Genomic DNA, 27,985 nt, shown 5'->3' with positions numbered 1-27,985 from the left:
CAGGAATTAAATAAGGCAAATACAACTGCTGAGTCGTTTTTCAACGTTATTAATTTCCAAGCATATCTTGCACATGCTGGCATATTTAGGGGAAGCAAGGCAACTCCAGATCACAAGAGTATACATTTTAAGAGCTTTCCTCTGATGATGCAGCCTGCAATGAGAAACCTTTGAAGCAAACTTAATCCAAGTATTTAACGTACATCTAATAAATAAATCTAAAGCCCATATATTTCATACTTCAACTGACTGCATGTAAAAGGGTTTGTTACAAGTTCAACTAGAGAACAAATAAGTAGAAAGAATTAAGTCATCAGCTATGCAAACTCTGAACTTTTTTTTTCTTTCTCTTATTTCATGTTTCAAAAAATAATGATAAATTTGTTAAGCCTTTTTCAATACATGAAATGAGGAAAGGAGGGACAAAATAAAAAACATTTTTATTCTACTTTAAAAGGAAGGTTTTGCTACTAAAATTTAAAAGGAAGTTTTTGCTAATAAAATTTAAAAGGAAGATTTTGCAACTAAAATATAATTATAAAGAGTTAAAATTAAACTTAGTAATTAAGAATTATATCCTTATTCTGCGTAAAAGAGTATTGAAGTGCAGCTGTTGCATAAGAAACAGCAAAAAGCAGAAGGACAAAGAGCAGCAAAGCTCTTTCTCAAAGACTGAGGAAAAAAAATCCCACAATGAAGAACGGTATACTGTGATATAGATTCACTGGCTTTACATTAAAAAATCTCTAAACAGTCAGGTTAAAAGGCACCACGTACCCACAGCCTTTTAAAATCTAACACCAGTGATGATATTAGTGCTCCAGACTTGAGCATCCAGCAGTATGGGAATGGATAGCAAAAGGGATAGTTCTTTAAATGTTCCTAGAATATCTTTGAAATCTCAAGTCCTGTGCAACCTGTCCAGCCTTGAAACCATGAGGATGGCACTAATGTAATGCTCAAACCTATTTTATTTGGCATCAGTCTGCACCCATTCCATCATTCTTAATGAATCAAGATGCCAATATACATACACACTTACCTGATTAAGAAATGTTACTTAATTAATGGAGACTGTTTTACTTGTCACATTCAAATGAAAGAGAAGACAAAATAGCCTGCTTGGCAAAGCAAAGAGTATGTTTTATGATCAAAAATTCTTCTGTAGCCTGGCTTTTTCATTGGCATTCAGCAACTCATGCTGCCAGAAATACTTTCTAGAAATGTCTCGGGCTCAATGAACTTTTGCCAGTTTCAGGATAAGGTTTCGATGGAGCCCTGCCTGGGTTGCTAGCAAACTGCACATGAACACAAACCCCATCCATCTAGGAGTGGCAGGTTCATTTAGGACGTCCCTCCCTCAGAGTCTGCTACTTCCAGGTCACCTCAGGAGGAGAAACAATACAACTGAAGGTTGGTGGGTTTCTTCTAGAAGTGAAAGTTCTGGAAATTGTGATTGCTAGCCTTGGGATGTTCCTGGTGAGTACTAAAGGTTTTTGAAAGTGAGTAGAGAAATTGATAAGCTCCAGAGCATGCCTAATTTCAAGGTAATTTAGATTGTTTTTCATTCTGGTCTAATTCAGGCTAATACCAATTTGAAAGTTTTATTTGTGATTCTGTGAAACAGAAATTCTGTTTTTTGAGCAAATCTTGAGGTTGAATCATATGAAATTTACATGCTTCCAGGATTGGAGGAGGAGGGGAGAGCTGACTGAGGAGTTTTTTTTGTTTTTTTATTCCCTCGCAGCTTTGCTACCCAGTGTATTCTGAGATATAACAGAACAAATAACATAACCGACATTTTTTTCATAGTCTAGTATGTTTCTATACTGTCTGTTAATTCTTCAGAAAGTCACCAATATCACATTTATACTGAAAGTCATACCTCTAAAACGCTTTGCCAAAGTTAACATCATTATCCTTGACAAAATTCAGCTTCCAGCTGATGACAAGAGAACTCTTTCTACTAACTCATTAGATTTCTTTCCTGATTAAAAGAGAAAAAAAGATACCTTAACAGAAAGGATTTTAGATGTTTCAGAGCCATTTTTAGAGTTCTTTCAAATACCTGCTTTGATACTAGACAAAGATAGTAAAGACTGACACTCATGGAAACTAAAGTCTGATTTCTAATCCATCTGCTACTGTTTGCTTTTCTTATGACCGAGATTGCTGTAATCACAACAATTTCAAATGAAAGCTAAAGAGCACTGAAATTTAGCTTAGCTCTGCCCATCAAGGTGTGCTTGAAAAACAAGAGTATAATGTGATTTTTGATAGAAGTGCCTTTATTCTAAACGCTGTATGTATTTCTGCAAAATAAGCAAACAACAGATGGCAAAGCATATGGTGTATCATTTACAAATACAACCAAACAAAACTTTTAAATCCACTCAAAAAGTAGGAGTGACCCAAGTAGTCTCGAGTCAATTAAAGAAACACACCTCAACAGCAGCCGGCCCCTTCTGAATGCCATCAGAGCCACGGACGCCTGTCAGTGCCCTGACACCAGCTACAAAACTGCCCAGAGCACAAACAGTGGCAAGATTCTGTAACCAACAGCACAGTAAAAATCTGTTATTAGGTTGGCACTGTGTTTTAGTATTAAACAGACCTATCTGCAACTCCACAACATCTGCAATGGTCCTGTGTTATGCAGAGTAAGAGGAGGATAATGAAAAGAGGAGTATTGCAAACAGAATGCAATTGCAATTCTGCAAATAACAGAAGTCTTACCTCCACTGTCTCATGTGACCCAGCAGGAAAGAATATGCTTTATGATAGTACCTTTTTAAATGATTTTTCAATTCTCTTTCATTTCTTTTCATTGCTTTTATTAAGCTTGTGCTGGTTTTGACTCAGATGGAGTTAATTTTCTCCATAGTAGTTTGTATGAGACTGTGTTTTGGATTTGTGCTGAAAACAATGGTGATAATTCAGGCATGATTTCATTATTGCTGAGCAGGGCTTACACAGACTCAAGGCCTTGTCTGCTCCTCACACCACCCCCCCGAGTGAGAAGGCTGGGGGTGCACAAAAAGTTGTGAGGAGACAAAGCCGAGACAGCTGACCCCAACTGACCAAAGGGATATTCCATACCATATGACATCATGCTCAGCAATAAAAAGCCGGGGAAAAAAGCAAGGCAGGGACGTTCAGAGTTATGGCGTTTACCTTCCCAAGTCAGCATTACGTGGGATTGAGCCCTGCTTTCCTGGAGATGGCTGAACACCTGCCTGCTGATGGGAAGTGGTGAATGAATTCCTTGTTCTGCTTTGCTTGCGTGTGTGGCTTTTGCTTTACCTATTAAACTTGTCTTTATCTCAGCCCATGAGTTTTCTCACTTTCACCCTTCCAATTCTCTCCCCCATCCCACCAGGAGACAGGGGAGGGATTGAGTAAGCAGCCGTGTGGGACTTAGTTGCTGGCTGGGGTTAAACCAGGACAACTTTCTCAGAGCAGCCGTGTGGGACTTAGTTGCTGGCTGGGCTTAAACCAGGACAACTTTCTCAATGTGAGCATGTGCAGAAGTATGTGCATTCATGCATGTGTACGTAGCCAGTGAATTTTCTTTTAAAAGAAAAAAGAACTCTGCCATATTCAGGATTTGGTTTCATTTAGTTCACTTCTGGTGTGATACCTAAGCAGTTTCTGGTTTGATAAGGCATTGTCTGTGCCGCTTTTACTTGGAGGTCACAAGTTGTCCTCGCTATCAAATAAAGAAATGTTTTCCTTCCATGCTTCCCAGTTTATCTTAACATAATTGTAACAGCGGTGGGAAACAGCAATTTTTAGACACTAGAAATGTCTTATTTTCACCCCCAGAAAGGAGAGGTGGCTTTGGATATCAAACCTAACTGAAGCTAACTCATGCTGAGAACGAGGAAGTGAACACATATTTTCAGAAAAGCCATACACCAAGTCTATGTTGAATATAAGCTCAGAAAATCATGAGTCTGAAGGCTATAGCTTTTAGAAAAAGAACATCTAATACCAAAAAAACCACACTAGCAAACAGCAGATCTCAGAATTGAAAACAGATTTCAAAAGAAGGAAACTATTTTTAGAGCTAAAAATGAAGAATCTCAGTGGACAAAAGAGCAGGTTCTGGTTGCTGTTTAGGATAGATATGAGTGGCTCCCATTGTGGAATTTCCCTTTGCATGTACTTTATAAAAAAATGATGAAAAAAGTCAGCTAAAGAGAATGGCAATGTTATTCTGTCTTTGCTATTTTAATATTGGTGGTGTCTCTAAAAGAACATTAAAGTTGCTGTTTTATAATTCTGCAATTCTTTAACTTCAGTCCAGACAGTAATTAGGTCTTATGAAAGTTGTTTTTTTTGTAAAAGCAAATAACTTTTTCCAGCACATGGAGATGCCACAGCATTAGGAAATAAACAAGACTATACTATGTTTTTTCCATATCCAGGACTACAGAAGAGGTAGAGCAGAACCATCATACAAATCCTTTAAGAAAGGCCAAAAATTGAACAAATATTTACTTAATAGATGATATTAAAAATTCCAGATTAAAGAACTGTAAATATAGAAAGTGATTAAAAATCAGACATATCTTTCTTTTTTATAAGTGTCATTTCATAAACCACTTGAACCAGTCTATGAGCCGTCAAAAGGGATGGTCTTTGCCTCCCTTTTTACCCTGACTGCCCCTCCACTCCAAGATTCCAGTTTGCATTCTCTAGAGCAATTTTAAATAAAATAATAATAATAAAAAAATGTAACTAGATCAATTAGGATGCTTTAGTTAAATTTTATATATTCTTTGTTATGTCTTCAGATAAGTTACCTTCCTGGCAGAATGGATGTAACAACAGCCTTGCAACAGCATCCCTGCTAGTCCAAAGGGAAGGAACAGAAGCACATGGACTGAAAGCAAAATTGGAGAGAATGTATTTGGAAAATATTTCCTGAGAACAAAAGTAAAGTGCATATCTCCCTAATGTTGAAGGAAAACTCATTTATTTATATTATATAAACCACACAAACAAAAATGGCTTGTCCTTATGTAAAGAATATCCTCAAAATATGCTGAGGGTCAGTGATTCTTTGTTTGAAGTGCTAAATAAATTAGACTATTGAATGGCAAAACCTTCTCTTTTTCTCCTCTCAGGAAAAGAAAAAAAAATTAAACTAAAAATTATTACTAATTGCCAAAAGAGATTCCCTTTTGCCTCCAAAAAGTCAGAAAAGGTGTACCCCTGCAGTCTATCTATACTAAATAATTTAAAATCAGATAATTAGGGTACTTACACTAAAAATCTTACTCTGCTTTTTCTCTGCTGCTTTGCCACTGTTTTTATGTCCTCTCTCTGAAAACCTGAGAGTTGCCATTTTATGGCTTTACATGTGAATTCTTTTTAGCTAAATATTTTTCTTCAGAGACCCTAGAGCCAGCACACATGTACGACACCCCTTCAACATTACAAAATCCAGGAAATGCAGGATTTTAAGAAAAATGTATTGAAATGGACTTATAAAAGTGAAAATACACAGTATTACTTCCTTTCTGAAGCAGTACTGTTGCTATGGAGATTTGCAAGTCTAGTATTTTCATGAGAAAGCTTTCTTCATTGAAAGAGCCTGGATTTTTATCCACCTTCATATTTGTATGCTCAATTACACCTTAGAAATGGTATATGAAAAGTTCTGATTCTATAACTTTTAGTTCCTTGTCTAAGTAGATGTTTCTTAGTATTTAGTTCTATATTCCAAGACTATGAGTATCAAATCAAGTTCCATTTTTTCTTCTGGAAATCGGTTGATACTGTCTTGCCAACTTTTGGAACATTCTATCAACCCTTCTCCATGGAAATATATATAAATAAAGCAAATAGATTTGTACTACCAAATGAAAAAAATCAAAATGGAAACTTTAATACATTGAAATTATTTTGATAGAAAATGTATGTCAACTCACAACAGCAAGGAATGTACCTGTTAAATCTCTCCTGCGGTGATGTTATTACAATCTAATAAACCAGAGCAAGTTTCTCATTATAAAGATATTTTAAAAGATGGCTCATCATTATTAGTTTGCTGAAAATTGACTGCAATAACATTAATCCAAAAAGTTTCACTTCACTCTATGTATGTATAATAAGTAGTTCAATAGGAATTCCACTGTAATACAGATTAATTAAATATCTACTGCTTGTAAAGAGTAACGAGTTTCCAATAAGCTGTATGATAGTTAGACTTTACATGAAGTGCCAAATCTTCCTTAATTTCAATGGTATTTATTGTTACATTAAAAAATACCACTTGCTTCTACTGTGGGTATATTCTGTAATTCTATGCCAACCAGCAAAGAATGATATCATACCAAAAAGTCCTCGTGCCGAAGTGTGGAGAGTCAGAAAGCATTTGGTGGATGTAGTATAAAAATGACCTTTCATCATTTTGCCAGGTGCTGAAGACATGCAGTGTCCTTTTGGGAAGAGAAATGTAAATGCCTCAATCTTTTGTTTCCTTTCCTGCAAAAGTGTAGCAAGCAAGCAGGCAACTCAAAGAAGAATTGATCATACGTCTGAAACAACTATGTTTTTAGCACCAACTTTACAGCACCAATTCAAATCTGACAGTGTAAAGACAGGCACTCATGAAGAGTCTAACTAAAACTAAGGAACCATAAAGGAATGACATGTCATAGATGCTAAAACCCACGTTAAAACAACCTGGAGCAGGATCACACTCTTTAGGCAATTTCTTTACATTAAGTTCAAGGTGAAAAGATACTACTCCTCATGGTTAAATTTAATGACTTTTCTCTATTGGGACTAATAGAATTACTCTTAACAGCCACATTTCCCCAAGGGTTTATAAAGCAGGAGTTTCAGAAGGTATGTATGGTAGGTATAGTACACACATGTCTGGTATAAAACATAAAAGATTGCTAAAATACGCTTTTAAACGTTCTACTTATTGCTGTCTTGGCTTTGGAATTCAGAAGTGAGCTAAAGAAGCATACAGGGATACTGCTTGCAGCTATCAACTTGAATACACTGGAAATCCAGAAAAAAAAGCAGGCAGGGTTTCTTTACACTTTCTAATATAGAATTCCGATTTGTCTAGCTATTTACTGTACTACAATGCAGTTAAAAACTAGCATTTGTATTCTAGATTGACGATTAGTTTGTGTGATGTTTTTATAATGTAAAAATAATTGTGTTCCTCTTGACAACTCACACATGGAAACTCTAGAGAGAGCGCTTACCGATACAATTGCACGTTGATGTTCATGTTAGTTCTACTTACGCGCAGTACTTTGCTATGAAAAAGTGATTTAAACTGAAATGTGACTAAAATAGTAGCTGTTGCATTATTGCTATGTTAAAGACAGTTTAGTAACTTTACGTAAAAATTCATGCATATTTCTGCATGTACACATACAAACCCATTTTACGTTCAGAAAGTACAGGTGGTGTATTGTTTTTTGCATCCTGTTTTCAGATAGATTCCGCATAAAAGACATTGCCTTTCCAGTTCTTATACAAAGATTAAGTGCTACAGATAGAAGGGGAGAATTAATTATTTTTTTTAATCTCCAACCACCCTCTTCCTTTCCCCTGCTTTTATCTGGCCTGAGTTAATTCTTATTTATTCTATCTTCATTCATCTGCTTCACTCCTCCTTAGTTCTCTTGTAGCTTTTGGAAGAACACATAAATAAAAAGATATTAAACACTACTCTCAGTCTGTTTCAGTTAAAGCACATTCTGGGACTTTCAAGAGACTTCTGCTCCCTGAATAAGACTTCTGAGTGTCTGAATACTGAATTATTGAAACCTTGGAAGTACAGTATCACACTGATTTAGAGAGACAGCTATGATTCAGAACTATGCCATCTTTTATTTATTCCTATCAAAGGAAGTCAGCCAGCTCTAAAACTAACCCTAACTGATACATTTTGGGACCGAATACAACCTCATTAATGCTGGAGAAGTAAAAATCTGAATCTTTATATTCATCTTACCCTAGTATTAAAGCCAATGAGATTTACATGCTTTCAGAATCAATTTCCTAAGGTAATGGTAATTTTCTATTGTTTAATTTTGATGCATGTTTTAGCAGTTAATCTTCCGATATTTTATCTCATTAGCTTAAACCAGAGAACACTAACTTGTTCATTGTATTTTTCAAAAAAATTAATCCTGAGTCAGCTAGCAGAATCTAGCTAAAAAGCCTCAGGAATCATGTTGAACAGCTCACATAGACCACATGCAGACAGCCCATGCAAATGTGATCTTCATTAGAAAAGATTTTCTTACTGCTTAAAAAAGAGGTTATGATATAGTTACTAAGCTGGATCTTCATCCTCTTATCATAACAATTTTCCTTCCTTATTAATGACAAATATATCATAATTATCTCTCTTCACCTTCAGCTGGAACAGCACAGAACAGCCCTTAATCTAATTGCATCTCTAAATTCATAGGAAAACAGTCAATCATGGTAAAGACTTCTTTGACTGCAAAACCAGTAATGATTCAAACAATTAAAACTATCTCTACCTCTGTAATTCACAGATTTGGGACAGCAACACAGCAACATCACTATGATACTGAAACACTGAAACACTGAAACACATTCTGGACAGCAGGAGGAGTTTGTAACTTCCAATTTCTTTGGTTCTGTCAACTTTGCCAGCCCATTAACATTAAAATAACTGCTGACATCTGGTTCAAGCCTGGGCACCAGTTCTGCAGAAAGCTCCACTTTATCTCAGTAATGTCAGAAGACCAGTTTAGAGGTAATGGAACATCAATTCGTTCTGTTTCTCCTCCTCACCTAGCAGCCCAAGTATATTCTTTAAAATGGTAATGCAATTAATCAGTATGATGGCTTGGGAACGTAAAGTAAAATGAATTAAAAAAATCCAATCTCAGAACTGCCAAATTCATTTAGCACAAGCAGTGATTTAGCTTAAGCCCAGAGAACGCCACTCTTAACGAGTTTTCTTCAAAACTACTGAAGCACATATAGAGCAAAAGAAAAGTATGGCTTCTTTACAGAACATTAAGTGCTAAGCATTTCATAACAACAAAATTGTCAAAAGTACAGCTTAGGGTAAATCTGTCAAGAACACTACGTTTGCAAACCAACCCCATTAATCAACAAGCGTATCTGTGGTTTTACCCTCTGTAGTTAAACAGAATCTGGCCTGGGTGCATTCTGAACTTGAAGGTTGGAGCTTGAAATAGTCCAACCTTTTAAAAAAAACCCCATTTTTCATTTGAAAGGACACTTTTATGTTTATGACCTTAGAGTCTCATACATGCCTAGATGTTTTACTTACTTTCTGCAACACTGCTACTTCTATTACCTGTGCTAACATATGAATATCACAGACATTCTCCCTCTCCCCTGGATGCTAATGCACTAACATTAGCAAAACAACTACACCGAAAATAAAAAGTAATATCAGCTACTCATATCACAAATTTATAACAAGCATACATATCCCTATGGACATACTGATTTGCTTTTACAGGACTAATGTATTCTTATAATGTCTGCATCTTCTTCAGCAAAATACTAAACAAGATTTGGAAATCTGTTTCTCAGAATCTTTTCTTTGAGTGGTACAACTGTTAGGGCAAAATTTAAGGAAAAAAGACAAAAGATAATAAGAAAAAAATTACTTCTACAGTTTTTTTAACTCAAAATAGATATCATAAGAGTAGCACAAGATAACTTAGAATAGCAGAGTATTTCTCTGTGCCTGAAAAAGGAGATGAGAAGCGTATTGTTTAAATTTAGCCTCTCTCTGTTCATTAATATTCCATGAGACAATTATGATAGTCTCAAAATAATTTATTTAAATTATAAAATAATTTTAGCAAATAATTTTGTTCTGTAGAACGTGCTGAAGCAATTATTAACAGTATTTATTATCCCTAATAAGAGCAGCATCACTGAGTTTGATACAGAGGTCGTATAGCCTTGCTGCTTTTTTGCCCAAGTGGATGCGTGTGGCTCTTAAAGTACTATTTCCTAAGTATAACACAATTTCAAACCTTTGTTTTCAGAAAATATGTTGTTGAAGATAGCCAAACATAAACACATTATTTGTTTGGTTGTCCAGGTGTAAGTTAACAAGGATAGCAATCTTTTCAGAAAACGCAAATTTCTCTCTCCTACTTCCCTCATAGATTGGCAGCGCCTCTGGGGTAACACATTTAAGGAGGAAAAAAAACCTGCACAACTACAGCTGGGAGAGAGGAGTGAGAATATGAGAGCAACAACTCTGCAGACACCAAGGTCAGTGCAGAAGGAGAGGCAGGAGGGGCTCCAGGCATCAGAGCAGAGATTCCTCTGTAGCCTGTGATGAAGACCATGGTGAGGCCGGCTGTGCCCCTGCAGCCCATGGAGGTCCACAGTGGAGCAGATCTCCACCTGCAGCCCATGAAGAACCCCATGCTGGAGCAGGTGGATGTGCGTAAAGGAGGCTGTGACCCCATAAGAAGCCCACACTGGAGCAGGCTCCTGGCAGGACCTGTGGACTTCTTGGGGACACATGCTGGAGCAGTCTGTTCCTGAAGGCCTGCACCCCATGGAAGGGACCCAGTTCATGAAGAACTACAGCCTGTGGGAAGGACCCACACTGGGGAAGTTCATGGAGGACTGTCTCCTGTGGGAGGGACCCCACGCTGGGGCAGGGGAGGAGTGTGAGGAGGCCTCCTCCTGAGGAGGAAGGAGCAGCAGAGACAGTGTGTGATGAACTGACCACAACCCCCACTCACTGTCCTTCTGCGCTGCTCAGGGCGGGGGAGGTAGAGAAAATTTGGGAGTGAAGTTGAGCCTGGGAAGAAGGGAGCAATGGGTGGAAGGTGTTTTAAGATTTGGTTTTAGTTCTTATTACACTACTCTGATTTGATTTGCAATAAATTAAATTAATTTCCCCAAGTCAAGTCTTTATGCCCATGACGGTAATTGCTGAGTGAACTCCCTGTACTTATCTTGACCAACAAGCTTTTTGTTATATTTTCTCCCTGCTCTGTCCTGCTGAGGAGGGGATAGAGTGGTGTCTGTGAGCACCTGTCATCTAGCCAGAGTCAACACACCACACACTTCTACCTGTCTTGCAGAAGAAAATTAAGAAATCAGAAGACTACTGAATTGCCTAGAAATGCCTTGAAATTACCTGTGAAATAACAATTTCTTGGGCCTTTTACTTCTCACTTGTAAATCAACATTCCCAGGGCATCTTGCTGATTTCAAAATAATGACCAGAAATCTCTGATAACAACTCCGAGGGGAAAAGAAAAAAAAGCATAATGGTATCCCTAAAGCTATTCTGTATTGTATTTTATTGCATTTCTATGGCTTGTGTATTTTAGCACTACTTTTTAAAAAAATATTCTTACAGATTACCCCTGAAATAAAATTAAGTATCAAAGGAGTCATTACCATTATGGTAGTCAACAATAAGTAATGTTGCGTTGATTTCCAAGATATCTGACTATCAATGGTTTTATATATTTTCTGTTCTATCATTTTATTCCCAATGGGTAAGACAGACAACACGTCAGTAATTTCAGTTCAGTTCCTGCCTGTAATACTCACCCTATATGGTATAACTTCTCTTTTAATAAATTAAGGTCTAATCAGAGAGAGTACAGAGGAATAAGGTTGGAACAATCCAGGCTTAAAGCTAAATCAGATAGATGATTGCAAAGGAATGGAACTGAGATATCACCTGAAACAGAAGGAATGTTCTTATCACCCCAGGCAGCAAAGAGTTATATGGAAAATAATCCAGGACTGGCTATATGAAGACCAAAATACAAAGCCAAGACTAAAATGCGTCAAAAGATGCTCTTGTCACATAATACAAAATGACAAATATTTTACTAAGACTGACATTAATATCAACATCCCTCTAATAACTTAGAGAATTATTTCCTACCTACCCATACACATTATATATTCAAGGTAAAGTACTCCACCATACTTATAGTCATCCTGCACCATGTATGTACCATATCCTGACTTCCAATTGCCGGCACCTCTAGCTGGTGCATACGGGGTATCAATGAAATTAACCACATTTGCTTTTCACTTACTTACCACAACACCTGAGATGTGAGTGGTTGCAATTCCAGCCACCTGACAGGTCTCTCACAGAAGTATAAATAGAAATTTAACTTTCAAAGGATCCAGCCTTTGTTTCCTTTTTTGTGCTTTTTTTGAAGTTTTGGGCTCATCTGTTTTATGTAATGTAATGGCAATAATATTGCCTCCGAGCTAGCTCTGCAATAATTCGCTCCTGGTACAGCAATAATGGAGCAAACAGAAGCTTCTACTAGAGGCATTCTTTTCTATTATTTATTGTAATATTTTTTTCATAATTTAATGAGAAACATTTTAAAAGCAACATTTTTATACTTTCATGTTAAATTAATTTACAGTGCTATAAGCCATAATGAAAACAGAGAAATCATCAGCAAAAAAGCATGTTAATAAAGACAGATTTCTACAAAGTTCTTTAACCAAACTCTTTAAATATTTTTTTCTGTTTCTGTCAGGTCCAGCTTGTCTCTATTTGCTCCTGAATATTTAGACATACAGTGAAAATTACATAACAATGAAAAAGTAGAAATTACATCAAAACAAAGAAATTGAGAATAAAAACATTTTTTAACGTAAGCAAATCTGATTCGTATTAGTATATTTTATTCTAAATATTTGCCCCTGTCTGGTATGGAAAACTCCAACCTCCAGTCTGGCGTTGTAAAGATCTTTGAAAAATATTAAAAAAAAAAAAATATTAAGTAAACCAGCCTCAAAAATAAGCTAAAATTAAATAAATAAAATAGGAAAACTAAATAGATAGCTTCCTCTCCTTTTTCTCCATCTCTCGCCAACACCCAGTTCCAAGTCTCTATACCGAGCCAGATAAAATTGGTGTTGACAACCTGCAAAATTCCTTTTGATATCAACAGGACTTGAGTCGCCCAGGATTAGGCTTAGTGCAAGGAATTCATAGCTGTGGAAATGTAACTGCAGTTGCACGTTTGCTCTAAGGACAACATACAGCCTTTCTTTCATGCCCCGATCACAGAGATAGATTAAAACTGGGTAATGATCCTGTTTTTACCTGAGGCAGCATGCAGCCCAGCAAGACCTGGTTGTAAAACATATAGGTTAGGTGTCTAACAGGAAACACAAGATAATGAAATAACAGGCTGTCATGTAATAGATCCCATTGCAGAAATAACATTTTGTGGCACTATTTTTCAGGTGATGCTAACCCTCCACAGTATTACATGTTCTACAAATTTAAGGTTAAAATAAAATGGCTAATTTTATTTTTTGAAGCCAATCAACAAGCTGAGATTTAAACAGTGTTGCAACTCTTACTCATGAAGTATGGAATTACAATAGCACAGTTAAAAGGAAGAGATGATCTGTTGAGGTTAATGTACTGTTGTGTCTGTAATTGGTGTAACCTAAGTGAGAACAGGTTTATTTCATAGCTTTGATCTAGCAGCTTCCAGCAGGTTTCCAGTTTACGGGAAGAAAGGATTTGCCACTTCATTTATAGATCTGTGGAATATACTTTGATATAAACAGTACAAAAAATAGCGAGACAACTGTAAGCTTTCCCCAGCAAAAGATCTTTGAAGTTCAACAATGAAATTCAGTCACTCAATCTTTTGGGTTTTGCGCTTAGTCCTCTAGGAAGTGCATCTTGCTATTCTTTTTTGCTGAACTATGAAGTAGTTTCAGAAAAAAGTGTCATTAGAATTGTGTCCAACCCAGCACCATGACGTAGAAATTAAAATTAAGTACATTTAAGACAATTAATGGTATTTCTGGAGAGGATATAATTTATATCTTTAATCTGCTTAGTTACTAGTTAACTCTCATATTTGCTCCATTGGCAATGTTCCCCTAAAAAGCCGTAATGTCTGATTCAGATACTAGAAATTAAAATTCTGGCATTAGGACAAATTGTCTCATAGTCTCTTTTGAGGGTTAATTCAGTTATTTCATAAAAAATTATCAGTGTAACCTGACAGACGATCTTTTTGAATGATAGAAATTTGTCAGTCAAGCTTCTATAAGCTATAGAGACGTCTAACATGAAGAAAATAAGCAAAGTAAGAAAGGTACAAGAAAATAAAATTATTAATTTTCTGAACTGATTAATCTGGCATGCTTCTTGGTGCTCACGGCCTCTTTTATTTTTGCATTACCTTTCAACTATATAGACAGTACCGAATTGAAGCCATTTATTTTAAATCATGAGTCCAGATGTTTTCTCTCACATACCAACACCCCTGGTGACTGTTAGTATATCATGCTAAAAAAACCCTAAACAACCAGCTGACAAGCAATGTATTCTTTTCACTGCTATATTTGTTCATCTATATTGTCCTCTGTTTTAGATGCTGTAATCTGGTCATCTGAAAGCTTCTAATTTACCAAGGCAAAAATGGACAGTTACATTTCAGATCTCTCCTGCTGTTCCTCCAGCCTCTTCCGGCTCTATTCTGATTCAGCAGAGTTATCCCACACAACAACTACTGCAAAAACCTACTGTGTTATTGCAGTCACTTCAATCCAACTTTAAACCACAACGGGCCCTACATTACCATACCTAAACCACAAATAACCCGCACTTGCAGGGTAAACTGTTAAACCAGACTCTGAGAATAGTTTGGCATAAATAACTTCTGAAACATATCATAACCCTAAAAAGACTCCTCCCTGGCTTCATGGCCAAAGTACCAGATAGAAGAGTGACAGACAGTAAATGCAGAGAGAAAAAGAGAGAGGAAAGAACAAAGATTCCACAAGTCTGAAGACAATGAGCACCGTGTCCCTTTCACATACCTGAAAATAGAGAGATCTGCCTTTTGAATGCACAGGATAGCGGCTAAACTTACTGCCCACTATGCTTCCCTTCTTGAGGCCTGTTCTGCCTCATTTTTTAGTACTAAGAAAAATGGCTTCCCTGGGCTCAGGTATTGACTGCTACCAAAGATAGCCAATAGGCTACAGTAAGAGAAGGCAAATGGATTTCAACGCTCTGGCACGGGCTCTCTTCACCCCACTCCCTTCCCTCCCCGAGAAGTCCTGCATACAGCAGAATCATCAAGTCCAAGAGTTAACCTAACACTGCCAAGGCCACCACTAAACCATGTCCCTAAGCACCACATCTACACATCTTTTAAATACCTCCAGTGATGGTGACACAACCACTTCCCTGGGCAGCCTCTTCCAATGACTGACCACTCTTTCAGTAACAAAATTTTTCGTACTAGCCAATCTAAACCTTCTCTGGTGCAACTTGAGGCCATTTGCTCTCATCCTATCGCTAGTTACTTGGGAGAAGAGACCAACCACCACATCATCTGGACAGGTGGGTCAGCAGAAGACACAGCTTAAAACCTGGAGTGATCTGGCAGAGGAAACTTTCTAGGCATGTCTTTGCATACCTTCATAGTTACCTATGACTAAATTTGTGGTCATCATTTGAGGGAAAAGTGATCTCAGCAGGCTGACTTTATATTTGTGTTCCCTTCTATCGCCTCATGGGCAATTGCACAATTTAGATGTTTACCGAGTGGTAGGAGCTACATGAAACTAACTATAAGGTATTTAACCGATTTTAGGTAAAAAAACAATGACTTTATATTTGTGTTCCCTTCTATCGCCTCATGGGCAATTGCACAATTTAGATGTTTACCGAGTGGTAGGAGCTACATGAAACTATAAGGTATTTAACTCATTTTAGGTAAAAAACAATCAAATGAAGAAGTAAAAAAAACAAATATAAAGACCATTAACATTTACACTACAGAGAGAGAATATGCACACACTTTTTAATTTTATTTTATATACATGTGTATATATATATAAAAATCACACCAAGTTTAGGCACCTAGCGTAGCCACTTAGTTATTTAGCTTAGGTCCTCTCTAAGTCATAAGAGAGACATCTGATTGTCCAGAAGACAAATAACTCCAGCGGGGCTAAACTGCCCTCTGGAAGTGCTTCTCTCTTACCATTGTCTATGCAGAACTAGGAAAAACAGGTGTCACAACCAAGCTGAGCTGGGTGGCACAAACCCCTACAGTAATGCAAGTTCAGAAACACCTTTTGGACATTTCTTCATGGTGTGAGGAGGTAGAAACGTGAGCTGCTATTGCATTGCTGGTGAGATTAAAACAATGGGATAACTACTTTTCCAGCCCAATAGATTTCTAGATTCCATTGACTCTGCCGATCTTAGTGGGACCTTAAACACTTACCTCACACTGCTGACCCCTAAAAGTGGGTGTCAGAAGCTGATGCTTTGATCCTACTACCTAGAGCATTCCAGCAAGGACAGGTGGCAGATACACAACGGATTGGTTACATGGCCTCTAAAAAATGTAAAGGCAGATAAAACATTGAAGAGACTACGTTACTGTATTTCTATAATCTGGTTACTCAGTACGTAACAACCGATACCTGGATACAAACAGCAGAGCTTGTGGCTGCTTATACTAGTGTTTAAGGACACATTCTCCTAAATTCACCTAAAGAAAATCCACAGATGTCAAGGTAATTTGAAAAAAAACATATAGTCCACAAGGTGAACAGGTTATCTAAAACTGTATAATCCTAAAACCAGGTGAGAATAGATATGAAGCATAATAGACTATATATAAATATAATACATAGAATAATCTATAAAATAGATTTTATGTGAGCCTACATCTGATTTCCAGTGTCATTGGCTCTAAATAAGGTAATTCAATCTCATGCAAAGCAGCTCAATACTGCTGTTTTAGGGTACTTGGTAGGTATCATAACATCAGATGATTCCCCCACACAGAAAAGTATACATAAGATCAGAGAATTGACAACACAAAAATAGAAATTATGAACCCTAGAAAGACTACTAATACACATTTAAGTAGCTATATATTTTTGTTATGATATTTAACTTCTGAAAATGCAATTATTATACTAACAATTTCAGAGAAGCTAAACCCAAATCTATTTAACTTTTATTGAGACAAAATCTAGCAAAACTATGATAAGCAACCACAATTGAAAGCTGACTTTCCAGAATTCCCAAACAACATGCATTTTACCCAAAAGGAAAATCCTGAACATCAGTTTAGTATCTCCTGACATAATTATAGCACTGCCACAAAGGAGGACAAAGGTACTCCTCCAGAAAGTTGCTAATATTTTCAGTGATAACAAGTGATGAACCGACTGGAATCATTATAAAACAGACTGAGATAATACTTCTGTACTACTAATCACTCTAGTAAAAAAAAACAAACAAACTCTTTCTTTTCATATGTAGGATAAATGGCAGTTTATGTGGTGACCATCGATAAACCAAAATCAGGCACCCAAGAGAAAGCACGCAAAATGAAATGGTATTCAATGAAAATAAATGATTCAAAGGAAAAATGTGGCACAAAAGGATAAATGCACACATGGAACTTTATACTGACAGAAGTTATTCAATTTCTTGTCAGCAGATGAAAAAGAAAGTCTAAACTTCTGACAGAAAATTGGCTGGGGGGCCGCTGCTTGGGGACTTGCTGGGCATCGATTGCTTGGTGAAGAGCAGTTGTTTTCATTTGCATCACTTGTCTTGTGTTTTATTTCTCTCTCTTTGTTATTATCCTTGTTATTATTTTTTAATGATTTTGATTATTATTTTATTATTATTATAATATTAAATTATTAAACTGCTCTTACTTAACCCAGGAGTTTTCTCACTTTTACCCTTCCAATTCTCTTCCCCCATCCTGCTGAGGGTGGGAGTGAGCGAGCAGCTGTGTGGTGCTTCCTTGTCAGCTGGGGTTAAACTGCAACAGTCCTTTTTGGAGACCGATGTGGGGTTCGAAGGGTCTGACATAATAACAGATTGACCTGAGTGTATTAGAAGGGATTTATATCTGTTAAGAGTTGTGGGTCACAATATTGGTTCATCTGTTAGTTTATCTGACCTGTGCCATGCTCTTTTTTTTGCTGTACATGTTAAAGATTAGTGTTGGCTTTTGCAGTTTACTGTGCTCTGTAGTGATTAGTGATGTTTTGCCTGGAAAATTTGTTATCAAAACACTGACCTTGAGCTTAATCTAGTATTTGGGCTCTGTACTGAAACTGTACTTTGGGTACCATCTCATGGAGACAATTATAATTCTTCCTTTGAGAGGTTTTTTTGTGGAGGAAATACAGAATGGCATCTTTGCTACCTTCTTTTGTGATGCTTTCTCCCTCATCACAATAACTTCTCAGTTATCTTCAACATCCTTGGGCAGTTAAAATATTTCTGTTGGTATTTCTTAGAAATACTGCTTTGGTTTTGTCTAAGGTTAACGAGCAATTTAGGAATATGACCCAGGCTCCGCGAAGAGTATGGTCATGTGTGGCACAGCATGTGGGAGAATACAGGCAGGGGTCCAGAGAAATTCTCACCTCCAATGGTCTGAAACTTCACTCCCGAACAACTGCAGGACCCTAACGAAGTGATAGAATGTTTAAAAAAAAGAAAAGTATTCTGTGGCTATTCCAAAGAGGCACAATTTACCACACTGTGCTGGGCCCTGGCACACTCAGGGAAAAGAGAGGGAAAACAAACCAACAGACACTATAGCTAAACCAGACACTGTTATCAGTCACACCTGTAACTAAAAAAAAAAATGATGAAAGCAGAAGTCAGCTCATTTAGTAAGGGATAATGGAGCTTCTAAGAGGGAGCAGGAGAAAGAATCAGAAGCAGCAGCCTTTTCTACAGCAAAGCAGTCACAAGAACTGAAGAGGAGGAAGAGACTGAAATCATACATGAGACAGAAACCACCTGATCTCTACCCCTAAGTGAGCTGTGAGATGTGTGAAAAGATTTTAGCAGTCAACCAGGTGAGGTAATCCTCAGCTGGTTACTCTGATGCTGGGATATTGGAGCCAGCAGTCAGGACTTAGAAGGTAAGGAAGCCTGGCAACCAGGATCCCTTGCTAAGGATAAGACCATTGACAAAGGGATTGGAAAAAAAGGCAGGAGTCCTCAGTCTTTGTCAGTGACTCCTGTCAACTGTGAAGGACACATATCCCTTCAGGGAAGAACTTGCAGATTCCCAAAGCAAAATGGACCAACATTGAGGGAGGTATGCAGTATCTGAGGGAATCAGCCATGTTGAAGGTGATCTATAACAACCTGGATAATAATGGTGATTTTATTTTATTCCTTATTTGTATTCTTTGTAGGTTGTTGCCTTCTTAAGTATTCAGGAATATATTTTCCCTAAGCCAGAATTAATACTTTTTCTCACTTATGCACTATATACTTTATCCTTTTTGTAACATTACTATTGGGGGTTTGCAAACAGTTTTTGTTGATTATTCACTTTTCAAATAAAACTGCTATAAAAAATACAAAGTAAATGGAAGAACTAAATGGCAGATTAGACTGTACCAGTAGATACTGATGATCACAGGAAGATGAAATGGCAAAAGTGTTCAAAGTTTTGGTAATCACTCAGTCTTACTTCTATCCCTTCAAGTTGATGGGGTACAGTGAAACATAGCATATGCTTAGCAACATTACGAAAGAGGCTATCCATCCACTCATTTGGATGTGGGAGATCCTGTTTTAGAAAAGCCTATGCAAACAGGGATGAAGGATCCTAGAGAAATTATAAGGTCGGGTGAAAATGTAGGAATTGGAACCTATTCGAGGATAATGGCAAACCACCTTATCCATTCTATCCCATTCCTGTTTGTGATTTTCTATGCTCTCCTCTAATAATCTTACTTAATACAACTCAGCCTCACACTTAATGCTACAAAAACTTTCCCATCTAATCTGTGGTTAAAGCTGGTAAGGTTTGAATGCTGATCTGCAAGTGAAAACTTAGGACCATCCTTCTGGTGTGCTCAATAAACTTTTAAAGAGGAAAAACATAAGTCAACCAAGTGAGCATATACTATGTTATTTAACACATTTGACAAACGGGATTTTTCTTCTACCTTGATTATGATAACATATGCAAATGAGAAATTTCTGACAGCTGTGCACTGTTTATTTTCCTGAGAATAAGTTAAGAATACTTACATTTCACTCTAGTAACTAGGTACTAGATCACTTACTTAATAAAATAAGCCCTTTACCTTCTAAAAGAAAATCAGCATTGATTAGGAGTTTGTTCCAAGTTCAGAAACACGAATGGCAGAAGCAGAATACATCATTAATGTATCCACTCCTAGATAAACTGCAGCATCAAGACATTTTCTGTTTTTATGATATAGATTATCCAAACTACACTAATTGAAACAAAATATTTGACAAAAAGTAGCAACAGCAAGTTATCTGTTTCATTGCTGATTTCCTGACCACTTCTCTTTGATACCCAGCTAAGAAGAACAGCTGTGGCATTGCCTTCCCCATTGAGAATCAGCATCTAAATGTCCCTGTGAAAGTATTCAGCTTTCCACTAACTTAGCACTACGCAGTAACTTGACTCTACACAGCTGCTCCATTTCCCAGCTTTTCTTCTTTTCTTTCTGTGTTTATTTCTCCCTGCACTGAAAGCCTCATGTTCCCCTGTTTCATATCCTTACCTACATCAAAGCACATCATCATATGGAAGTAACACTGAAATGGCCATTGTTATTTGAATGATGCAAAATCAGTGTCTCAAAACATAGCAGGAATACTAGTATATCAGTATTATAAGATACTGCTTGACCACATACTGGGCTGTTAAGCAGTTTTTTCAATAAAACCATTAGTTCTCTGAGAAGGAAAAATAAACCACCAACCAGCAAGTCTAATCCAAATGACAAACTACAGTAGGATAAACCAAACATAAACAAACAAACATAACAATTTATTTCAGACTTGATCTTTAAAATGCATTTGAAAGGGTTACTCATTTGCATGTCTTTGCATGACTTAAAGCTTCAAACGCAAACCTACATTTATATCTATGTGCGTAAGAAATCTCATTGATTTCACCAGTTTTACCCATTTCTATAGGACTGTAGATTATATAATCTTTGAACCAACAACGTCCTTACCTTTGTGTCTTCTATAGCAGCACATAAATCATAATGAAGTTGAGTGGTATGACATTAAACTATGTTAAAAAGTGTCTTTGGCCCTTTGTGCTACTGGGTTATTGCATCTGTCACGTCTATCTATGGTTCATAAAATAAAAATATAACACAGAACCTGACTGAACACAGATACCATCTTTGTCCTGCTCTTTAGGCACATTTATAGATACTATACACTGATATGTTGTCAGAGTTACCAGAAGCTATCTTTTTATATTGTAAAGTACTTCTTTCCCCTCCATCCAATGCATTCAGTTAAAAACACAGGAATTAACACAAAACAATACTCTTTCATCAAAATATATGATCTTGTCAGCAAACTAGGAGCTCACTGTGAATAGACCTAACCAGGAAGACCATAGCATGTAGGAGGTCTCAATCCAGAGCTGTGCTTACAGTTCCCATTTCGTTTGTGTAAATGATTACAGAATCACAGAAACACTAGGTTGGAAAGGACCTTCAAGATCATCAAGTCCAACCATTAATCCAGCGCCACCATGTCCCCTAGACCATGTCCTGAAGCGCCACATCCACACGTTTCTTGAACACTCCCAGAGATGGCGACTCCACCACCTCCCGGGGCAGCCTGTTCCAATACCTGACCACCCTCTCAGTGAAGAAATTTTTCCTAATATCCAATCTCAACCTCCCCTGACGCAACTTGAAGCCATTTCCTCTTGTCCTATCACTAGTTACTTGGGAGAAGAGGCCAACGCCCTCGTCGCCACAACCCCCTTTCAGGTAGTTGTAGAGAGCGATCAGGTCTCCCCTCAGCCTCCTCTTCTCCCGACTAAACAACCCCAGTCCCCTCAGCCGCTCCTCAGAAGACTTGTGCTCCAGCCCCCTCACCAGCTTCGTTGCCCTTCTCTGGACACGCTCCAGTACCTCAACATCCTTCTTGTAGTGAGGGGCCGAAAACTGAACACAGTATTCAAGGTGCGGCCTCCCCAGTGCCGAGTACAGGGACACAATCACTTCCCTACTCCTGCTGGCCACACTATTTCTGATACAGGCCAGGCCGCTGCTGGCCTTCTTGGCCATCTGGGCACACTGCCGGCGCATGTTCAGCCGGCTGTCAACCAGCACCCCCAGGTCCTTTTCCTGGCTCCGTCTTCTTTACACATTCCATATCAGGCATTTACACATTCCATGTCAGGCATTTACACACCTGGATAAAATGTCCCTGAGCCTTCTCTTCTCCAAGCTAAACAGTGCAGCTTTGTCAGCCTCTCCTCATATGAAAGATACTCCAAACCCTTAATCATCTTTGTTGCCCTTTGCTGGCCTCGCTCCAGTAGGTCCTCGTCTCTTGTACTGAGGAGCCCAGCGCTGGACCCAGCACTCCAGGTAAGTCTCATCAGTCTCACCAGTCTCACCAGGGAAGGGTCGCCACCCTTGACGTGCTGACAATGTTTTGCCTAATGCACCCCAGGGTGCTGTTGGCTGCTTTTGCCACAAATATACCAGGTTAGAGCTTAAGAACAAAATTAAATCAGTCCAAGGAGGCTGAAGAAAAACTTTTTGGTGAGCAGACACTTTAATAGAAAACATTCAGATTCAAGCATTTGGTCTTGACTGGAATGGCTGCAAATGAGTGCCATAACCACAACACAGCCACTGGCCATGGGGGAGTTTTCTCTCCAGTCAGGAATTCCATACCTGCCAAAATTACAAGTGTAGGTTCATAGAGGTTTCGTTGGGTCAGTTTGATACTAGCTGTTAACAACAAAGAAACATTATTCCCCTCCCTCACGACCACCAATCATGATACTGAAAAATTCTTGACCAAGTGTTTTCAAAGTAATATTACCTAATATTTTACAAAATCCATATGGTAACTTTTCACTCTGAGATAATATCTTGCCTTGTCTCAGATTAGGTTGTAATAGAACTTCTGTGAAAACTTAGATTTTGGAATTTCTCTTCTATTATTCAGTGGAGTAAGATGGTTCTGACAGTTGTTATTGCATTTCAGGTACTATGGAACAGATTTTATTTCAGAATTGGTAACAGGTTAGTGTAAAAAGCAAATCTGGAGGATTAAACTTTAAAGAAAATAGGTGAGGGAAGAAGATTATATTTGATTTTTAAAGCTTTCAGAGAACAATGTCAAGCAGAAGTGAGTGAAAAAGTTTTTCAGAACAGAGTCCGGAAGTACTAGAAAATTAATTACTATTAAATATTTTTTAGTAAAGTCAACTGAACTGAGCAAGGATGTTACAGATACTCTCTCTCTTCCCTATTAGTCAGGTTCATCATCTAATCCATACATCATGTCACCAAATTAACTGTGCTGGGCTGTTGTATCTAAATTATGTTTGAAACAAAGTTGGGAAGAAATTTATTCTCTCAAAGAACCTTTACTGCTAAATAATCAAGAAGAGTCAGGAACATGTATTTACCTCAACTGCCTACTATTGAGAAAATAGCTGCTTGGACACCTTAAAATAGGTGACCACCTTTGAAGTATTGATAGGAATAGAAGAGACAAGAGTGCCTTGCCTGCTGTTCATGTCCCTTGTTTTAGACAAAAACAACACTGTGAGAACATATGGGTACTGCCCATACTATACATTTTTAGGTAAAACTTAAGGCATTGCATCTTTTTCATATTATTAGCAGCGAAACTCCTGCATCTAATGGAAAACTACTTAGGTTATAGGCTAAGTGACCATGAAGGTGGTAGTAAAAAAAAAAAAATTGCTATATATTTCATGCCAAAGTTATTAACTTTGCTTCATTTATCATATGCTGTCATACTTTTAGTCAGTCTACACTACTAATAATTCATCAGTCATCATAGATTATTTCAGATACATTTGCTAACCTGTGTATATAGTATAAAGCATTCCCCAGTTATTGTTTAAATAGGTGTCACATGCAGTATTTGTCAAATTTCAGTGAAAAAGAACTGTGATTAAATTAATCTACAGGCTTAATAATAAATGATTGCATTAATAAAATAACAGGATAAATCCACACTAGCTTCAAAATTACATGTAATATTGCATAAGCTGTACAAAATGTCACATACAATTATTGCTAAAAAGACAAATCCAAGGAGTAATTAACACAGTTGAGAGTTCATATCACTAGAATTACGAAAGCAGAAAGCAACATTAATTATTTTCATCCCCCTCATATGCTTACATCTCAAACCAGGCCTCATGGGGACACATGATGTATTTCAACTAGACAATAAAAAGCAGCACATAATTATACAACTCCTTGGAGTAACTGATTTGTATCCTTGAAAATTCTCCAGAAAGTATTCTAACTGTGTGAACCACCTCAACTATTGCATTGCTGTCAGTTCAGACAAATGATGCATGCAAATACATGTTTATATAAAAAAACAGCCTACTTATAATGCAACAGTTTAACCTAATTACATCATCAGGTAATTAGCATGTGCAGTTATGTAAGTCTCACCCTTCTCCTTCTGTTACTGAATGAACTGTTAAGTACTAGGGGAAGATTAATCTTTATTAGTGACATTTGAGTTAATGGTTTCTGAACATGAAAAATAAAAGAAACACTGAAAAATGTGAGATTTTCCTAGACAAGCAACTTCTGTTATATAAAACACTTTCCACACAGCAAGACATTATTTTTCTAGTTCTTTAAAAAAATGTATTAAAGCTTGAGACTGTAAAGCGGAAAACTGCTCGATCATTAAAGGTGAGGGAAACATTTTGAGTGACAAGGATATAAAGCTACTACCGAACTCAGAAATTTAGGTTTTTCATTATTTGTGTAGAGAATTATTTATCAAAACACTGCTTTATACCTATTGCCTAAAAAAACCAGATCAAAACAGAATCCTAATGGCTATTGTCACATGATGAAAGTCCATGCAACTGCATAAAGAACAAGGCAGAGACTGCAGATCTAAGTCCATATGTCATAACCATAACTTCTATGAACTCTAGGTAGTCGAAGTTTCTTTCAAAAGACTTGTGAGACAATGATCTTTAATCAGAAACTACCATTTTGTTTTACCTCCTAGGATCTGGATTCAGCCTGGCTGATGAGAGGAAAAAAATATGACTTCATGTGGGAAAAAAAATGTCAAGTGGAAAACTGTAATTCTGGCTGAAAGCATTTTAGGGTCTTTTCCATGCTGGGGCAGGGTTTGTGGTTATACTACAGATACTGGATGTTAAAAAACATATTAAAGACATAAACTGTATTTGAATGTGTCTGGTTTTATACATGTACAATTTACATAGCAAATTTCTGGGGATAAAAGTCATTTAAAAGTCATTGCCTGGTGTGTTTTATAGGGTAAGGGTATTTCTAGCCCAAAGTACAGAGTAAAAAAGAAAAAAAAAAGACTTATCACTATTTATGGTTTATGGGGCTGATGATATGGGTTAGTGAGCAATAACCCCTTTCCACTCAGTACATTAATGGGTATTTCTGAGATTTCAGTCACTTATTAAAGCTTCTTTTTGTTTGAAACTTTTTTATGCACAAGCTGTGCACAAACGGCCACACTTTTGTCATGTTCTTACTTTTGATCCTGTGCATTGAAATGAATTGTGAGTGAGAACTCTTACAAGCAGGGTACGAAGACTGGAAGAATCAATGCAGCAATAACTGAGGAACAGATAAAAAGTCATACTCTCTTTCCTGATCATTCAGCTGACATCAATAATATTGTTTTATTGACAAAATTAAGAAGTCCTTAGTATTTGCTCCATTATCCAGTTTTGTACCAACATAGATGGGCAATATTTGCACCACTACCAGGAAACTGTACCTACTTGGACAGAAAGCTTCTACAATGAAGACCACTGACATGGAGCACTTTTTTTTAACTATTGCAAATATTACCCATCCTAATGAATTAATTTTGCAGCTAAGCACTCTCAGGCTATTATATAAATTAACTTTTTTTTTGCTTTTAGATACTTTCCTTATGTCATTCAAATTATTTAATTTTAATGAAAAGTTTTCTATAAGAAGAACCATAGAATAATATTTGGCTTTGTGAACTGTAGAACAGCTCATAAACATAGATGTGTTTTTTTTGCTCAGAGCCAGACTCACTGCCAGAGAAAGATCAAGTACATATTTAACTTGCTAGTGTATCTGTAGCCATAGACTCCACTAATTTATTCCTATACTTTGTTTTCAACTGACTTTTACCGCATTGCCCATTCACTTTATATGAAACTCACATCACATCATCAGAAAAATCTATCAAGTACTAGTGGAGAAACAGCAGTTTATGTAGGTTTGTGTTTTTGTCTGCACATATCTCCCTCTAGTAATGGTGAATTGCTATAAAAGCACTGTTTATCACTTGAGAATAACAAAAAGTCTCCAGAAATACCTGCAGTCACAACAACAGCTCACAGACGTTAGCATATTGTATTACTGAGTAAACAAATGCACTGTTTGGTTCAAATAATTTACAGTTAACATTCCTGAGCCTAAAACATTTTCTCTTGCTGAAATCCCCATTCTAATAAGAGAACTGACTAAAAATAATGCTCTAATTACTAAGAACACACACTAGTAAAAAGATACATCTTTTAAAATTATTTGTAGTAATGACTATGTCTCAAATCCATGATAATTTAATGAAATGGGAAAAGATGTAAATCTTAAATGGCAACTTTACTGTAGTTCTTAAAAATTACAGGAAAAAGAAAAAAGGTCTTTCCCAATTTCAATTTCTAAAAAAACCCCATTCTGTTTATTTAAACAGAACTTTCATTATTTCAATAGAAATAAGGAACTCTTTTTTTTTTTTCTTCCTTAAGTAGAAGCCAAGATTAGTGAACAGAAAGATGTTTGCTCTTTGGAAGTGAATCAAATAGAGACTCTACAACAGCTTTTACCCTTCCTGCCTTAGAAGATTTGGTGTTTAAATACCAAAAATCTGGAAAGAATAATTGAAAATTTAATCTTATATCTCAACTGAAGTGCAGAAAAATCTTTAGAAGAAGTCTTACAGTTCAAAGCAATTGTTCACATGATGGGTAAGTTTATGTACTTTATTAATTATTTATGGAGGAAAAGACTTGTGTGCATTAATTTTTCCTTTTGTCTATAGCTCTGGATGGTTCTTATGTGAAAATTAAAAAAACTCAAGACACTAATTGTAAAGATAACCAGGTCTACAAAACTCCATTACAGTTAAAAATGAAGCATTTGACCTAAATTTTTAGGTATCTCTTTTTTGCCAAATAATACATTTTAAAATTATCACATAAAAAATAATTTTTGCAAATACTTGATAATTCATTTGTTTTAGCACTCTTATAACCAAAAACCTAATCTAGAGAATACAAAAAGATAACTTGTACTGAAAATTAACCACTCAGTCTAGAACTATCTTCCATTCAAATCTGCTCTCCAGGATCATGCAGAATTCAGAAACACACGAGGACTCAGGCATATTACTATAAAATCAAATTAGCATGAAGACAGATCGTTATTCAAAATGCGGTTCAGACTTCACTTTTGTCCAGTGCAATAACTGTAGGTTTCAGAGCATAATGTAATGGAATTTAGCATCAGTTCAGTGGAATAGCTAAAACCATGCATGAATACAGCAGTGACAAAAGAAGATAACGGTATTTCCATCCAATGTACTTACTCAACATAATCACTTATAACTAAATTCTTTCACAGTATTTTTTTCCAAAATAAATTAAGGCATAGAGCCTTCAGTGCCTGGAATTTCCAGTTTTGAACTTTCTGTCAACATGAAAGCCATGCACTATCAAGGAATATTGGAGGAAAGGGCCCTGCCTTCCAAACAGCCAGCCAACCTCATATTTAAGAAATCTAAGACCTCACAAAGACATATGTGTATACCTCTTAATAAGTGTAGTGAGGAAAGCACAATGAAAGTAAAACAACATATTTC

The 27,985-nt window shown here is 36.8% G+C and overlaps 1 protein-coding gene across 1 annotated transcript in view; it reads right to left on the bottom strand.

Annotated features, from left to right (window-relative positions):
- LOC104618746 (dystrophin-like) overlaps positions 1-27,985 on the bottom strand; it is a gene marked incomplete at both ends in the record, with an annotated part of 177,047 nt that overhangs the window by 113,343 nt on the left and 35,719 nt on the right. The window lies entirely within an intron of this gene.

Source organism: Phaethon lepturus, unplaced genomic scaffold, assembly GCF_000687285.1.
Source record: "Phaethon lepturus isolate BGI_N335 unplaced genomic scaffold, ASM68728v1 scaffold1863, whole genome shotgun sequence".
In the NCBI taxonomy this organism is placed as follows: Eukaryota; Metazoa; Chordata; class Aves; order Phaethontiformes; family Phaethontidae; genus Phaethon; species Phaethon lepturus.
The sequence above is the reverse complement of the archived record's forward strand: the minus strand, read 5'-3'. Positions and strand labels throughout refer to the sequence as shown.